The following is a 19,730-nucleotide window of genomic DNA, read 5'->3' on the forward strand; positions in this document are numbered from 1 at the left end:
ATTGAAAATAATCCAACTGACTAAAATAATCCAGCAACTGACTAAAATAAATTGCTTGACGTTACACAGCTAATAAATATTAGTAGTAGGATCTGAACCCCTGAAGTCTCCTTCTAGAATCCAAACACGTAAATACTATCCTCTACTGTCTCTTATATCTTATAGTAATATCTGTATTAAGGGTAAAATATTCTCTCCCTTATAAGGTAGAGGGACAGGAGCAAGGCTAAATGTTTACCAAAAGATACACTGAAACCCAAAGACCAAAGCACATTGAAGTGATATGATCAGCAAGGCAATACCAGAATGATAATGCTACTTACCATTCCAAGTATGAAGCAAAAGGATCAGTTAAAACATAAACAGATGACCACCGAGATCAATAATGAGAACTTAGATCTCTCCTCAGGGAGATAGTAAGACAACATGCATTTTGAGAAAAAGATGCAAAAACAGTGCAGGGTATATTTAAACGTGTAGCTCAGAATCAAATTATCAAGACCTTCAAGTGTTCGTTTAAGATGATTTAAGTAATTGAGAATATAACAATTAATTCACTTTTTATATTACATATTCTTCTTAAGTAGCTAAAGTCTTTAACATATAAAGAATATTGGAGAGATCAAGAAAGCAATCAGAGAGACAGTAGACGGCAATTGACTATTTTCATGGATTTAAAAATTTGCCTAAGTTGTTTGCCAGGGCTAAAAGAGAATGCCTATTGTTAGAGAAGGAAGGGGACCACATCTGCAAAGCATTTGCTTTCTTCTCCATTGCTCCTTAAATATTTCACTGGCCTTTCATTTCTCTGACTCAATAAAGGATGACTTTAAAAGGTCAGAGCTATTGATATGCCAACTGAGAGACAGAGCACATAAAATGCAGAAAAATTATGATGAAATGTCTCATGCTTGCTGAATGTCTCCCTTAGTCTGGGACAGCATTTCTTGAACTTAAGGCTGATGCCCTGAAACTTGGACTCACCCTGCTGAGTACTCAGGGCTTGGGCTGACACTTGCCCCACACCTCTCTATGGCAAGTTCCCACTATCAGCACTTTTTCAGAGCTATTTTTGGCTCTCCTCACTTCCCTCTGATAAATTTAGTGGTAGTTTGGACCACTTTAAAACAACTGAGTTTTTATACTGTGTGATTTTAGATAATCCCATTTCTCTCTTGTCAAGCAGATATGGTGTTTCCTTTAGGCAGTTTTCTTTATGCTCATGCGTCCATTAGTATCTTTACTTAGCTACACTTATTTTATGTGAATAAAAGTTTGTTTCTGATTGCCTACTTAAAGACAATGATTGATCTTTTTGGCCCATCTGAAACTTCAGCTATTAGGTCAGGCACTGGAAACTTCAGTCATTCACTTTTAGAGACAGTATTCTTGATGGTTCTTCAGTAAGTGAATTAGAGGGAACAGCATCCCTGGTTTACATTAATTTGGGGAAGTACATACATTGTATGACTATAAAAATACAGAAATAGGAAAGAGATGAATAGGTATGACATAGACAATGATTCAGCATATTAAAATATTATGAAGAAAGCACAATTTTCTCTTACTAGTCAATCATCCCACTAGTTGATTTAAAAGTCTTTTAAAGAAATTTGATGACCTGATGATATGAAAAATGTCCACTAATATCAAGTCCCTTGGATGGATTTGTAGGTATGTCTCTGGAGCCCATTTTGGTCTGTATCTATTGTTTGTTGTTTCTGCTAATTTTTGTTCATATAACTTTGTCTTCGTTTGCATTTGATATTTTAAACTTTTTCTAGGCATTGTATTCACACAATTGTTTGCAGAAACAATCTCTCACTAAAAAGGATATATATTTGCTTCTGCTGAATGCTGGTCAGCACTTGCAATTTGAGATAGTCTCAATCTAATTTTAGGAAATGAGATGGCCTGTCTGCACATTGGTGGGTGCTGGACTCTAAACCTTATCTTCTTAAACCTGAAAATCATTCAAAAGTGCTGCCTGGCATCTCAGACAGCCTCTTCTGGAATCCTCCAATACTTTAATAGTCAATGAGTAAATATTTTAAGCTTTGCAGGCCATAGGTCTTTGCCATACCTACTTACCTCTGCTGTTGAAGCATGATAGCAGCCATAGACAACACATAAACAAATGAATGTGGCTAAGTTACAGTAAAACAGTATTGAAGGAAATGAGATGAGATGGATAAGACATGCAACACATAGTTTGTCAGTTCTGCTATAGGAAAAAAAATGGCTCTATATGTCCACCCACCTTCAAATCTTCCATACTATCTCAAATCCCAAATCCTTTAAAGCTAATAATTCTCTTTATTTTGCTGGTTTGTAAGTACTTCCAAGCAGATGATTTCTATGCTTTAATCAACTATTGTTTGGTTGTCTTCAGTGGGAGTATCAATCCAAATTACTTAGCTCACCATGACCTCAAATTCAAGCACCCTTTTTTAGAATTGGGGCCAAAAAACTCCATGCAAGGAAAAGCCATTCATTAGAATAAAACTTAGAATTTCTACTGGTTAGAATTGAATTAACTATCTGTACATTGTCAGAAGAAGCATATTTTAACTAAAATCTCTAAGGATATATTTTTCGCCTCGGGGTAATCATCAAAAGCCTGGAAATTGTCTCCTGTGTCCACGTTCATGAAGTCTTAAATATTTATTGAGCGTTCTTATGTGTTTTCCACCTGATTATCCAAAAACCTACAAACTTGGATTATTCACACTTCATATTCCAAAGCAAGACTTGAACAGGGATAATCCTGCTCTCTATGAAAGGCCTCTCAGTCCATTCTTCTCTATTATCACTGGTTATACCCTATAGAATTTGCCATATATGAATTGGATGACATGTTTAGGTACTGTTAAAGAGATGAACAGATTTCTTCTTTTTTAATATTTATTTTTATTATTATACTTTAAGTTCTAGGGTACATGTGCACAACGTGCAGGTTTGTTACATATATATACATGTGCCATGTTGGTTTGCTGTACCCATTAACTCATCATTTACATTAGGTATTTCTAATAATGCTATCCCTGCCCCTGTCCCTTACCCCATGACAGGTCCCGGTGTGTGATGTTCCCCTTCCTGTGTCCAAGTGTTCTTATTGTTCAATTCCCGCCTATGAATGAGAACATGTGGTGTTTGGTTTTCTGTCCTTGTGATAGTTTGCTCAGAATGATGGTTTCCAGCTGCATCCATGTCCCTGCAAAGGACATGAACACATCATTTTTTATAGCTGCATAGTATTCCATGGTGTTTATGTGCCACATTTGCTTAATCCAGTCTGTCACTGGTGGACATTTGGGTTGGTTCCAAGTCTTTGCTATTGTGAATAGTGCCGCAATAAACATACGTGTGCATGTGTCTTTATAGTAGCATGATTTATAATCCTTTGGGTATATCCCCAGTAATGGGATGGCTGGGTCAAATGGTATTTCTAGTTCTAGATCCTTGAGGAATCGCCACACTGTCTTCCACAATGGTTGAACTAGTTTACAGTCCCATCAACAGTGTAAAAGCATTCCTATTTCTCCACATCCTCTCCAGCATCTGTTGTTTCCTGACTTTTTAAGGATTGCCATTCTAACTGGTATGAGATGGTATCTCACTGTGGTTTTGATTTGCATTTCTCTGATGACCAGTGATGTTGAGCATTTTTTCATGTGTCTGTTGGCTGCATAAATGTCTTCTTTTGAGAAGTGTCTTGAACAGATTTCTTAACCAATTTAATCTGTATACATAGCTGGGGACCCAAGTTTCCTTTTAAATCGTAATAGTCATAGTGGCATGCTTCAATTGGCAATGTAACTCTCTAAAACTCAGTAGGCTTCTTATCTATTTTACTTTAGTCAGTTTCACTTGCCAAATACTTAACAACAGTTCTGTTCAAAACATAATTTCTAGAAATACTATATTTATTGGCTTTAAAACTTCTATTTGTATCTATTGAATCTATGGCCAGTTTCTTAAACCTGTAGGGTATCAGCATGAGACACATTCTCTTAAATTTTTTTGCTGGAGCCATTTTATTCAATGAAAAAGTTTTACTGGTCACAACACTCTTAATTTTACCTTTATTTTGAGGCACCTAAATCCATCTGCAGAATTTAACTGTAAGTGTGGAGGTTTATCTTTAATTTGATATTTGCCTCAAGGATCAGTTTTACTTGGATTTAATATTTTAAAACCTCTCTTAATTTCAACTCCTATTGTTTCTCTCCCAAGAAGTAGTTACTTTTTCCAGCTTTGTAATACCTCCAATTTCTAATTCTCTTATTTTCTTATTTTTTTCTTTTTCTAGGCTCTTTTTTTTTTTCTTGTCAAATACTGCCTAAAGCAGATAACTACTGCTACTAATATTCTTCTTTCCAATCTCTTGCTTGTGAAACTGCAAGTTCACTAGGTACATGAACTGCCTTTGAATCTATAACCGAAGACCAGTTTGGCAAATGTTTTGTCAAGGCATCCCCATCTTTCCAGCCTCAGATAGCAGTTTTCTCTGCCAAATATTACGGGCTTTAAAGCTAATGCTGTTTATCACAGGGATTTGTTGTTTTGTTGTTATTGCTGTTGTTGTTGCAGCACTCTACTTCTGGTACTAACACTTGTATAAGTCAAGAAAGGCTAGGTTATGCCATAAGGGGCAAACAACCTCCAACTCTCTGTGGCTTACAAAGATCAAGGTACATGCTTCTTGCTTTTACTGCATGCCAATTATGTGTTCACAGGGGTGGGTCTCTGCTCCACATCATTTTCACTCAGGGGTCCAGGGTAATGGAGACTTTAAAATCTGTAACATCGCTGGTAGCTTCAGCAGGAAAAGGGAGAGCACAGAATATTGGCCACAAGCTTTTAAATGCATCTCTCCGTTAGTGGCACATATCACTTCTACACACATTTCATTGGCCAAAGCAAGCACACATCTAGCTTTGTGGGTCCTGAGGGGCAAAAAAAGCAGACATCTTAGTGAGCATCTTTAGTATCTGTCACAGAGGAAAGGTCTTTTGAAATCATCTAGAAAAACTTTGTCATTTGACACATAAAACATGAGACAGCCAGAGAAGAGGCATTGGTTTTTCATGGAAATTATACACGTTAGATCTTGAACTAGTAACAATCTCCTGAATCCTATTCCAGTGTTGCTACTATATGGTTTTGTCTCAGCTGATTCAGTTTCTCATCTAATGCTATAACTTGGGACCTGGATACTTTTTCACCTGCAACTAATATTTGAATATGAGTTAAAATTAACATGTGTCGTGTATAATTTTACAAATTTGTTAATCACTGACAACTTTGTTTTGTGATTCTATATCAATGATATTAGAGATATGCAATATAACAGAGGTTGAAAATTTGTTTTCTATAACTAGCCAATGATATCCCCTGAACAAAAAATACAAGTAGAGAACAGGTTTTACAGTGAAAACATTTTTATTTAGACAAAAATATAACCTTTAAAAATTAACCAAATTAACATTTTAAAATTAATAAGAGCTAACATATCTATGTATTAATTTAATACAATATTTCCTAAACAATTTTTCATTTAAATGCTTTTGTTTATATATCTTTATACACTCTGAACCGGTGTATATCTATCATAGCACGACAATGAAGTGTATCAGACTCACTTAAACATTGTTGTACTTTTAGGTGCCCTGAATGTAGAGATTTTAATTACTGTTATGCCTTTTTTTATGTCTCATTTTATGGAAAGATTTCTACTTTTTGCACAGAACCAAGGATTCTTTTTGCTTTGATAACATGTATTGCTTTTCTAGTATAATTACTGAATGTTGAGTTCATTGAAACTTGTTTAATATTGCTAATGGCTTTTCTAAATGTAATTGCATTTCTGAGGTGAAATGTCCATATGAACACATTACACTCAGTAATCATTTGAACTCACCTCACAACAGCTAAATAAAACATATCCTATTATGCAGAATTAATAAGTGTGTTACTAACATCTTGGTATCGTATTTGTAATGGGTTATACTTAGGATTCTCTGTAATCACAAATCAGTTTGCTGTTGCCACTGTCTTTTTTAATAAAAGCTTTGTTAAGCTATAACTCATGCATAAAATTTACCCATTTAACATGTACAATTGGATAATTTTTACTATGTTCACAGAGCTGTGCAATTATCACCACAATCAATTTTAGAATATTTTCATTACCCCAAAAAGAAACACTGTACCCTTTAGCCATCACCCCTCATTTTCACATCCCTCATCGCTAGGCAACAGCTAAATCTACTTTCTATCTCCATAGATTTTCCTATTCTGGACATTTTTGGACTTTTGTGATTGGCTTCTTTCACTTAGTATAATGTTTTCAAGGTTCAGCCATGTATAACATGTATCAATACTTCATTTTTTTGTTAAGACTGAATAATATTCCATGGTATGGATTTTACCACATTTTATTTATCCTTTCATCAGTTGATAGAAATTTGACTTATTTTTACCAAATTTTGGCTATTACAAATATGCTGCTAAGATTACTTCATATACAATTTTTAAAACATATGTTTTCATTTCTCTTGAGTAAATACCAAGGAGTGTAATGGTTGCTTCATAGGATAACTCTATGTTTAATCATTTGAGGAATTTCCAAAGTGACCAGCAGTGTGTAAGAGTTCCAACTACTCCATGTTTCACCAACACTTGTTATTATAAACCTTCTTGATTATAACCATCATAGTGAATGTGAAGTGTTTCATTTTGGTTTTAATTTACACTTCCCTGATGAGTAATGAGCATTTTTCATGTGCTTACTAGTCAGGTATACCTCCTTTAGAAAAATGTCTGTTCAGATTCTTTGCCTACTTTTAAATTGGGTTATATGTATCTTTAGTATTGAGGTATAAGAGTTCTTATACAAGGCCCTTATATAAGATCTGTGATTCACAAATATTTTCTTCCATTTTGTGGGATGTGTTTTCACTTTTTGGATGGTATCTTTTGAAGAAAAAAAAGTTCCTAAATTTGAATAAAATATAACACTTATTTATTCTGGTTGCTATTTCTTCTGTCTTTTAAAGAGGTGTTTAAACAGTGAAATTGTTTTTTCCCCCCTGTGGATAAAGACACGGTCTTATTATTTACTTTTCCCATCCCTAAATAGTAGAATCTATACATTTATAATCACTATTTTTTAAGGAACAACTTTTCTTTTACTGAATAATAAATTTTTGAGTCAATAGTAATTTTATTTTATTGCATGCATGGTGGGGTTTAAGCGACTTTTTTTTTTTTAACTAGATTAAACTTCTCCTTATAATTATGTAAACCCTACTCACATATTAATGATTGCCAGTGCAGTTTTGTTTTTTTCGGTAATTCATATTTACAGCTAGAAATTATTTGTTGCTCTTGTCTACCTTTAATCTGTTTAATAAGTTCTATGCTTTACAAAAAACAAGTGACCCTGTGGAATGTGATTCTAGGTGTGCTAGATTGTGGCAACCATGAAAATGCACCAGTTAGCTTTCTTTCTGTGTGGAGCACGGTTGAGTGATACCCCCAGCTGCTACTTGTCCGGATGCACCATCATGTTAGTGCCAAGGCCATACCTCCCCCGGACTGTTCATGGCCAGTGACTGAACATGGCAGTGGTGCCATTGCAACCCCTTTCCTATCTGACGTGTGATTCCATTAATGGGAAATTTTGACTCGTTGACTCCTCATAAGCCTGGCCAAAATCGTCTTACAACTGCACTGTTCTCTGAAACTTTTCCTACCAAATCCTTCTTCCTTTCCATTCTTTTTCATAGATGTCATAACTGTTTCACCGCTGGAAGACTCTCTCTGCCTATCCTGTTTCCTCTCCATTTATCCCTCAAGGGATCCAGTTATTTTCTTTCATATCTAATTGCATCTTGATATGTGCTTCTTGGAAGAACGAAACTAACACAATAAAGTTAAATAGCTTCCTCTAAATCATAAAATGAATATAAGTCTTGAATGTTACATAGATATCTTTAATGGGGTAATGGCTCACAGCTATTATTTGCACACCCACTCAAGATTAAGATAAGATTTGTCTCCAGGAGGGAGACGGTAGGGCACATTTTCACACATATCCACGGGGGCCAATCTCCCTCTAGGAAGAAGAACACAAGAGGAGAGGAATTGGTGAGCTGAGAGGACAAAAAAATGTGCTCCAAGATACAATGAAAGAAAGTCAGAGCTATAGCCACTGAGAAGAGAATACTTATTACCAGACATTATGAATATAAGAAAATGTAAGGGACTAAATACTATGGCACTTGAAGGAAATTGAATGTCTCAGTACTTTGCAAAAATAATTTCCTACGCCACAGGGATCCATAGAAACAATATTTAGATGGATAGCTTCTCATTATGAGAGGGGATTAAAATGCTTCACCTGATTCAAAATAAAAGAATAGTATGGTTGATTTTTTATTTTAGGAAGAGTTAATGCAGGGTTAACTGTATAAACTCTGAAGTCATCTATGAGCTCATTATTTGGCTCAGTCACTTAAAAGATGTAGCAGAGACTTTATCATTTTGAGGGCGATATTACTCACTTTATAAAGATATTGTGAGGGAAATATAACGTGATATGCGCAAAGTGAAATTTACATGGTAAGTCCTCAAATAATAATAATTACAAAGAAAGGAAAGGGTGACAATAATTGTAAATTGCTCCACAAAAGCATGTAGTGAAGGATAAGGTAGGCAAAATTGTAAACTACCTGGCTGAGTGTTGAAGGAATGCCCAACATGAACACAGAACCCCTAAGAAAAGACTGAGAGGCTGATCGGTTCTAGGCATTTAAGGAAGATTCTGCTGATTACTAGCTGACCACTAAACTAACTGAAAAGAGATTTCAGTGTCCACACATGACAAAGATATAGAATGTACAGACTTAGTTCCGAAAAGTCATTAAACAACAAACTACAACAAACAGCATCAACAATAAACCTTGGGGAGGGGAGAAAATCTGATTTTCAGTATTGCCACAATAAATTATACAAAATATCCAGTTTTCAATAAAAAATTATGAGACATGCAAAGAAACAGAAAAGTATGGACCATACACAGGAACAAAAACGTCAATACAAGCCATCCTTGAGAAAACCCAGACATTAGACTTACCAGATAAAAATTTTTAAATCAATCGAAAAGTGCTTTTTAGAAATAGATTGCTAATTGTAATCTCCAGGAAGCTATTAAGAAATTAAACAAACTCTAATGCTGAAATTCTTCCAAAAAATTTTTTAAAAATGGAATATTTCCAAGTTGATTATATGAAGCCAGTATTACCCTGATAACAAAATCTGACAAAGACATCATAAGAAAATAAAACTACAGATCCGTATGAACCATAAATAGAAAAATCCTCACCAAAATGCTGTCAAATTCAGCATCATGTAAAAAGTATTATACAATATCACCATGTGGGAATTACCACAGGAATGTAGGATTAGATATTCCCAGTATGTAGACATAGAATGTAGATAATAGAATGTTGACATAAAAAAAAAAAAATCAGTCAGTAGGCCGGGCGCAGTGACTCACACCTGTAATTCCAGCACTTTGGGAGGCCAAGGTGGGTGGATCACCTGAGGTCGGGAGTTCAAGACCAGCCTGGCTAACATGGTGAAATCCCTTTTCTACTAAAAATACAAAAAATAAGTTGGGCGTGGTGGCACACGCCTGTAATCCCAGCTACTTAGGAGGCTGAGGCAGGAGAATTGCTTGAACCCAGGAGGCAAAGGTTGCAGCGAGCCAAGATCATGCCATTGCACTCCAGCCTGGGCAACAAGAGCAAAAGTCCGTTTAAAAAAAAAATCAATCACTAAAGCACATCATAATACACGATTATTTCGATAGACTCAGAAAAAATGCATTTGACAACATCCACTTTTATGATAAAGACACTCAGTAAATGTGAATATTCTTAACCTAATAGAAGACATGTATGAATAATATACGGCTAACATCATACTTAACAATGAAAAACAGAATGCTTTCTCCCGAAGACCATATATGAGACAAAGATGTCCACCCTCACCTCTACTATTCAATATTATACTGGAGACTCTAGAAAAGTCAATTAGGCAAGAAAACGAAATTATAACATCCAGATTAGAAGGGAAGAAGTACAATTATATGTGCAGATGACATGAATTTATATATAGAAATTTCCAAGAATCCTAAGAAAATTTCTATAGCTAATAAAAATACAGCAAGTCTAGAGGATACAAAATCAATATATAAAACTCAATTGTATTTCTATGCACTAGCAATGTACAACACAAGAATAAAATTAAGAAACAGCTACATTTACAGTAGCATCAAAATGAATAAAATACTTAGAAATAAATTTAACAAAAGAAGTAAAGAAATTGAATACTGAAATCTATTAAGTATCATTGAAAGAAATGTAAAAAGACCTAAATAAATGGAAAGATATTTCATGTGCATGGGTTAGAAGACTTAATATTAAGATGCAATTACCCCTCAAATTAATCTGCAGATTAAACACAATCATCATCAAAATTCCAGATGGCATTTTTGGAAAAATTGATGAGATGCTCTTAAAATTCATACGAAAATCCAAGGGACCCCAAATAACTCAAACTATCTTTAAAAAAGAACAACAAAGGGGAAAACTTACCCTTCCTGATTTTCAAACTTATTACAAAGCTACACTAATCAAGACTGCATAGTAGTCACATAAAGATAGACTTACAGTTCAACGGAATAAGATGAGAATGCAGAAATAAACCCATACCTCTGTGGCAATTGATTTTTGACAAGAGTGTTAAGGCAATTCAGTGGAGGCAGAATAGTCTCTTCAAAAACACTGCTGGGGCAACGGGAGCTACACATGTAATTGAATAAAGGTGAACCGCTCCCCATATCATATGGAAAAATTAACTCAAAATAGATCAAAGACATAAATGTAAGAACTAAAATTATAAAACCCTTGAAAGTAAGTATAGTGGTACACCTTTCTGTCTTTGACTTCACAATGGTTTCCTTATATATGACACCAAAAGCATAAGAAAAATAAGTTAATTAAAATAGATAAATGAGACTTCATCAAAATGAGAAACCCCTGTGCTTCAAAGTACATTATCAGGACAAGAAAAACAGAAACCACAGAATGGAAGAAAATAATTGTCAGTCATATTTAAGATAAAGGTCTAGTGTCCAGATATGTAAAGAATTCTTACAACTCAACAACAAAAAGTCAAATGACTCAATTAATAAAGGACAAATGACTTGAATAGGTATTTTTTAAAAGAAAATCTACAAGTGGCCATCAGAGAATATCAAATTTGTCATTAAAACAATGCAAAGCAAACCCACAATGAGATACCACTTCACATCCACCATAATGGCTATACTCAAAAAGTCAAACAGTAGCTAATCCTGACAAGGATGTGGAGAAACTGGAGCTCTCATACATTGCTGGTGGAAATACAAAATGGTGCAGATACTTTAGAAAACAATTTTTAGTTCCTTAAACTAAAAGAGTTATTATATGACCCAATAATTACAGTTTTAGGTACATACTCTCAAAATATAAAAGCATATGTCCATGAAAAACTTTTATATGAAAGTTCACTGCAGCATTATTGACAAAGTGTCTAAGCCCATGTATACATTTTCAGAATCAGCAAATCAATTGAGACAGAAAGCAGATTCGTGGCTGAAAGGGATGAGAGAAGAGGAAGTATAATAAGTGTAGGGCTTCCCTTTGGGATGATAAAAATGTTCTGGAGTTAGAGTTGATGGTTGCACAACTTTATGAATACACAAAAATCCACCAAATTGTACACTTTGAAATGGTCAAAATGGCTAATTTTCTGTTACGTGTATTTTGTCACAATAACCAATAGAACATTGATTTATTGAAGTCTCTGAGCTGAATGTCAACATATATATATATCAATTTTAGTTCTAAATCTCTCTATGTTATTAAAAGAATCAAAAATTAATGTAAAAAAACACAGCATTATAGAAAACAATGTGGAGGTTTTTCAAAAAGTTAAAAAATAGAACTACCATATGACCCAGCAATTCCACTTCTGGGTATAAATCCAAAGGAGATAAAATCACTATCTCAAAGAGAAATCTGTTCATTGCAGCACTATTTACAACAGCTGAAATATGGAAACAACCTAAGTATGTGTAGACAAATGAAAAAAGTGTGTGTAAATGTTATTCTGCCTTAAAAAAGAAGGAAATCCTGTCATATGTGACAACATGTATGAACTTGGATTATACTAACTGAAATAACCCAGACGTAGAAAGACAAACACTATATGATCTCATTTATATGTGGAATCTTAAAAAAAATAAAAGAGTCAAACTGATGGTAATAGAGAATGGAATGGCAGTTACTAAGACCTGGCGGCTGTGGTGGAAATGAGATGTTAGTCAATGGGTAAAAACTTCCAGTTATGTAAGTTCTGAAGACCCAATGTATAGCATGATGACTATAGTAAATAATAATATATTATGTTCTTTGATATTTGCCTAGAGAGTATATCTCAAGTGTTCTCACTACAAAAAAGAATGGTAATTAGGTGAGGTGATGGATACGTTAGCTAGCTTGACTATGGTAATCATTTCACAATGTACACATGTATCAAAATGTCATGTTGTACACTATAAATATATACAATTTTTGTCAATCATGTCTCAAAAAAGTTAGAAAAAAATAGATGAACCAAATAAAAAGTTGATAAAACTTACAATAACATTAACAATCTCAAAATCAAGCAGTAAATCTACATGGGAATCTGCAAACATTATTGAAACACATTAGAGCAGGCCTAAATAAATAGAAAAATATACTGTATCCATATATTTGAAGGTTCAAACATTATAAAGGTATCATTTCTCCAAGCTTAATCCATAGATTCAATGCAATCACCATCAAAATCAGATTTCTTTGTGTTTGAGGGAACAATGTCTGAATTTTTTTTTTTTTTTTTTTTTTTTTTGAGACAGAGTCTTGCTCTGTCACCCAGGCTGGAGTGCAGTGACACTATCTTGGCTTATTGCAACCTCTGCCTCCCAGGTTCAAGCGATTCTTCTGCCTCAGCCTCCCAAGTAGCTGGGACTACAGGCACCCGCCACCGTGCCCGGCTAATTTTTGTATTTTTATTAGAGATGGGTTTTCCCCATGTTGGCCAGGCTGCTCTCGATCTCCTGACCTCAGGTGATCCACCCACCTTGGTCTCCCAAAATGCTGGGATTATAGGCATGAGCCACCGCTCCAGGCCTACTTGTTTCATTTTTGAGATAGGATCTCAGTCTGTCACCCAGGCTGGAATGTATTGGCACAATCTTGACTCACTGCAGCCTGGACCTCCTGGACTCAAGCCATTCTCCCACCTCAGCCTCCCAAGCAGCTGGGACTACAGGAGCAGCCACCACACCTGGCTAATCTTTGTATTTTTTGTAGAGATGAGGTTTCTTCATGTTGCCCAGACTGGTCTTGAACTCCTAAACTCAAGCAATCCACCTGCCTCAGCCTTCTATAAAGTGCTGGGATTACAGGCATTAGCCACCACGTCTGGTCACAGTGTCTGATTGTAAAATTGCTATGCACAGTTTGTATTTGTGCAAGGTCATCAAACAGACTAATGAAACAGAATAGAGCTCAGATTAAAACTCAAATATATATGGATAAAAAGGTTATAAGAAAGCAACTATAGTTTAGTAGTCGAGCAAGGATAATCTTTTAAAGAAATGCTGCTGGAATAATTGACAGCCAAATGGAAATAAAATGAAATGGAACCCCTACCTCATAATATAAACAAAAATAGCATCCGTTAGATTTTTTCTTTTTGAGACAGGGTCTTGCTCTGTCACTCAGGCTGGAGTGCAGTGGCATGATCATAGCTCACTGCAGCCTCAAACTCCTAGACTCCAGCAATCCCCCCACCTCAGCCTCCCAAGCAGCTAGGATACAGGCACACACCACCACACCTCGCTAATTAAAAAAAATATATAGAGGTGGGGTCTTGCTATGTTGCTCAGGCTGGTCTCAAACTTCTGGCCTCAAGTGATCCTCCTGCCTTGGCCTCCCAAAGTACTGGGATTACAGGTGTGTGCCACCATGCCTGGCATGGTTAAACTTAAATGTGATAGGAAAAAAATACAATAAAGTTATAGAAGATAACATAGAAAAATATTTTTATAACCTTCAGATAGAGAAAACTTTCTTGAACAGAATAAAAAATTCACAATCATAAAAGAAATGATTGATAAACCTTACCTCAATGAAATTAAGACATTTTGTTCATTGAAACATACAATTAATAGAGTGAAAGTGTAAGTCATGGAGCGAGAGAAGATATTTGAAGCACAGTCAAATAAAACAAGGGATTCATATCCAGAATTTACAAAGATATTCTGCAAGTCAATTAAAAAAACTGACAGGTAAACCAAAGAAAATCAGAAAAAAGACTTAAACAGGTACCTGCTGAACATGGAAAACCAATTAGCCATTATACATATGTAGAATTTCTCAACCTGATTGGTCATTAAGGAAATGCAAGATAAAGCCATATTGTAATACTACTACACTCCCAAGAGAATGGCTAAAAATAAAAATTCTGTTAAATACAAAATGTGGGCAAGGTTATGGAATAACTGGATCTCTTACGCCCTGCTACTGGGAGTGAACAAGCACTTTGGAAAAATTGGCGGTATATAAGAAAGTAAAACCTATATATACCCTTTGACCTAGTGATTTCACTCACAAGAATATACTCTAGTGCAGTGATTGACAAACTATACTTTGCATTTTAAATGCTTGTGAAAATTAAAACAATAAAACAAAGAACATGCAACAGAGATGATATGTGTCCAGAAAAGCCTAAAATATTTATTATCTAGCCCGCTGCAGAAATGTTTGCTGGGCCCTATCCTAGAGCAATTTGTGCACAGGTATCCCAAGAGGTATGTTTGAGAATATTCACTGTTGCATTATTCATAAAAGTCTCGTCTTTGTTTTGGTTTCCTTTCAAGCAGACTCTGAGCCAGGGATTTGAGTTCAGGTGGTTCATTTGAGAGGTGATCTTAGGAAGTACCATTGAGAATGTGGGAAGAATGAGATGGGGAAAGAGGGAAAACCAATAAAGTGCACATTTTTAAGCTGAATAGCACTCAAGGCAACTGGGGCTCATTTGTGTTATGAAGAACTACATAGTATTCAGCTAAAAATTGTCCCTCCGAAAGGCTGCTGTCCCTCATTGGTTGAGAACTGATCCTCGAAGAATTAGCTTCTGTGTGCTCTTCTGGGCTGCCCTGCTGGCAAGCCCATCAATCAATCCATCAATCAAATGAGGCCTTAAGAAATGATCTCAAGTAAAAGAAAAAGGAAAACAAACACATCCAGAATGCCTGTGAGCATTGATTCAGCTGGGGCGCTTCTGTTCTAGGATGCAGGAGTACTGCTGACCACAGCTGCGACTGAAATCTGGTGGTGGTCACGGGAAGGTGGTGCAGGGCATACACCAGAAACGTCCAAATGTATTAGCAGAGAATGGATGTATAGATCATGGAACATTCATAGAATGGGCTATCACGCAGCTGTAATATTAAACCAAGTACAGCTAAAAACTGCAATATGAATTAATCTGAAAAACAGTTGCTATGGATTGAATATTTGTCCTCTCCAAAAATCATGTTCAAACTTAATCATCATGTGGCAGTGTTGAGAGGTGGGGCCTTTGAGAGGTGATTGAGTGATGAGGGCTTTGCCCTCATGAATGCATTAATCCATTCATGGATTAATGGGTTATCATGGGAGGAGCACTGGTGGCTTTACAAGAAGAGGAAGAGAGACTGAGCTAGCATGTTAGCATGCTGAGCTCCTTCACCATGTGATGCCCTGCACCACCTCAGGACTCTGCAGAGTCTTCGCCAGCAGCTAGGTCCTCACCAGATGTGGTCCCTTGACCTTGGACTTAGCCTTCAGAACTGTAGGAAATAATTTCTTTTTATTTATAAATTACCCAGTTTCAGGTATGCTGTTATAAGCAACAGAAAACACACTAATACAATAGTGAAAGAAGCAAAACAAAAATACGTACAATGTGATTGCATTTATCCAAGTGTCAAAATCCGGCTAAACCAAACAATTGGTGCTTAGAGATACATATTTGTATGACGAAAATATAAAGATATCAAAGGAATCATTGAGAAAGTCAAGATGGTGCTTTAAGGGGAAAGGACAAGTTTTTGATCAAGGGCCTACACTGGACTTCTAGGATGCTGCAGTGTTCTACTTCTTGACTTAGGTGGTAGTTACATGGCTGTTCCTTGAATAATTATTTATTAAACTACATTCATGCTTGATACAGTTTTGCATACATATCATATGACACAAATTAAAAAAGAAAAAGGCTTCTTTGATCTCACACACTTCCTCAAGCTACTGTTTGTTTTTTCCTTGCCGTTAGAGCAAAACTCCTCTAAAGGTGCATTGGAAACCTCTTTCCCTGTTCTCTTGAACTCATTCTAACCAGGCTTTCCTACTCACCACTGCCCTGAAACTACTCTTGTCTAGATTGCCAGTATCTCCACATTGCTGAATCTATTTATTCATGTGCGTCTTACTTACCTATCCTCAACATTTGAAACAAGTGAACACTCTCTTCTCTGTAAAGCACTTATTTCACTTGGTCTTCAGAACTTCACATACTTTTACTTTCTCATTATTCCTCTTTCCTGCTTGTTAAAATTGCAGTCTCAGGACTCAGTTCTTCCTTGGACTTATTCTTTACCTCCAGTCACCCCCTTAGTGATCAAATTAGCTTAATGTCTTTAATGACTACTTATTTTCTGGTGATTCTTCAATTTGCATCTCTAGGCCAAATATCTCTCCTGAAATGCAGAGTCATATGTCAAACTGCTGACTTCACATTTTTACTGAGATGTCCAATAATCTTCTCAAGCCTAACATGTCCAGAATTGAATCATCGGTTATCCCATCAAGATCTGGACTTCTCCTGCTGTCTTTCCTGTATCAGTGTATGGCATATCAGTAAAAAGAAACTACATACTTTTGGTTATTGGATCTAAAACTCTAGGGTCATTCTGGATGGCATTTTTCCTCTTATACCCCACTTCCACACTATAAGCAAATCCTTAGATTGTACCTCAAAAATGTATATAAAAATCAATCCCTTCTCTTACTTTCTACTGCTATTGCCCTGATCCAAGCCATCAATATTCTCTCATCTGATTATAGCAATAGTTTCCTAAATAATTTTTGTATTTATACCCTGGCCCCAACAGTCTGTTGTCAACACAGCATCTATTGTGATCTTATAAAAATTCAACTGTAATCATATCATTCTTGTAATCAAAGTCCCCCAGTATTTCTCTTCTCACTCAGAGTAAAATCCAGAGTCCTTGCAGTAGTCTACAAGATCCCACACAATATGGCCCCGCTTTAACTCTCTGACATCTATTTTTACACTAACTCACTCAGCTTCAGCAACACTGGCTTCCTTGCTGTTACTAGAACATGCCAGGAATGTTTCTAGCTCAGGTCTATTGTGCTAGATTGCTCTTCTTCATATATTCACACAGCTCACTCCTTCACTTCTTTCATGTTTTAGCTCAAATGTTAACTTCTCAGCAAGGCATTTCCTGACAACCCTTTTTAAAAGCACAACTTCTTCCATTTACACAGACACACACACACACATACACACACACACACCCCTTTTATTGCCATTCCTTGCCTCATTTTTCTCTGTAATACTTGCCACTATTTGATAGAATATATACATTTTTTTCCTACTGATTCATATATATCTATGGATTTTTTGTTTGCCTCCACCCAATAGAATGTAAGCTCCATGATGACAATTATTTTTGTCTAATTTGTTTATTGCCATGGTCTTGGTGCTTTGGGCAGATCTGCCACCTTATAGTCCTTCAATAAATATTCGTTGAACTGAAGGAAGAAAAGAAGACAGATAAAGCTCCTTGAATTTTCCAAGCCTCAACTGGCATTTTCTAAGACTTCCAGAAGCTTTTTAACCTCTCCAGTATTGGTTATCTTTAATCATCTCACATCCATTTCCCTGGAGTGAAAAGAAATAAAGAGCTATTTAAAAAAATAAAGATATGTGGCCTTTTTTATAAAGACAGCCTGGAGAGAAAATGTTGTGAGTTTTGTAGAGGGGTGCTAGAGGAGCTTGAGCAAGAAAAGTGAGAAGTGTTAAACTGTCAACCAGCTACACTTCTTTCTTTGAGGACAAAAAGGTAAATAAATAAACACATATATGTGCACATGTGGAGTTCTATAGGGATAGCAAAGTGGACCCTGAGGAATCCATGTGTATAGATGAGAATATTGATATTATGAGGTTATAGAATTCACTCAAGGTTACACAGCTACGTGTTAGAACTGGGATAGGAAAAAACTCAATTCTCCCAACTCTTATCTCAGTGCTTCTTCATCCATATTGTACCATTTTGAGGGAAAATTTCTATGACATTGGTGCATGGAAGGGACATTTGCATAATACTTAATACTGTGAAAGAGAATAATTTTAACTTTTGCTCCTACCACAATAGGTAGAAGCTTGCTTTGTCTATCCAAAATGCTAACTCTCTCAGTCTACAAATGCATGGTCTATAGTCTCTCTTTTCCCCCTCTTCTCTCTCTCTCTGTTTCTCTGTCTCTCAGGCACACACACACACACACACACACAAATATGCATACACATGAACATATGCACGGACATGTACTTACATAGAGACACTGCTAGTCTATATGAGTTTCTGTGAAAATTAGAAAAAAGCTAATCTCTATGAATGGTTAAATCAAAATAAAAGGTGGTCCCTCAGGCACAAAGTTGGTGGACAGATGTAACCTCTCAGAAAGGGAAACAAGTACCCCCTTCCTCCTGCCATTATTCACCACTGCACCAACGTACATGTCAAGGACAGGCTAGATTTCAGCATCCTTTGCCACCTGCATAGGCACACATACACAGATACACTGAATACACAGACACGCAGATACACTGAATACACAGACACGCATGTACATGTGCAATGAATATACAAACACACACACACACACAGGCACATTGTTTGGTTTAGCTAATTAATCTTCCCACAATGTCAACCTGACCCATGAAATTATTAAATAGTGGGCTATTTTTTTCATATGGGCAAAATTCGCATTTCCATTGGAGTAAATTTTTACAGCACACAGAGAATAAAATACAGCTAAATGATCTTTTAGATGATGACATTATTTTCAAGGGAGCAAGGGGCAATAAAACTTCAACAGACTGACAAATGAATAAGACTAATGGAACCACTTGGTATGGGTTAGGAACACTGGCATTCTTCAGGACCGAAGAGAGACAAAGTAAACACTGGCACATCTTTCTCTTTGAATCTAGGATGGAATTGGGAATGTGAATAAGTTGAAAGCTTCTTGAAACAACGGAGAATCAGTATTTGGAACCCTGAAACTGTAATCATTAATGCAGAATGATGGGGAAAGTGACTGAATTATGATTTTCATTATGTTTTTGGGGTTGCTATGGTCAACGTGTGAAATATTTTTGCTTTTGCATTACCACTCTATTGTGACCATACTTTGAAGCTCAATGGCTAAATAAGAACTAAATGTCACTTTGAAAAATTAAATTTTCAGGCAGCACCAAGTTTGATGGAAAAG

Source organism: Macaca thibetana, chromosome X, assembly GCF_024542745.1.
Source record: "Macaca thibetana thibetana isolate TM-01 chromosome X, ASM2454274v1, whole genome shotgun sequence".
Taxonomy (NCBI): Eukaryota; Metazoa; Chordata; class Mammalia; order Primates; family Cercopithecidae; genus Macaca; species Macaca thibetana.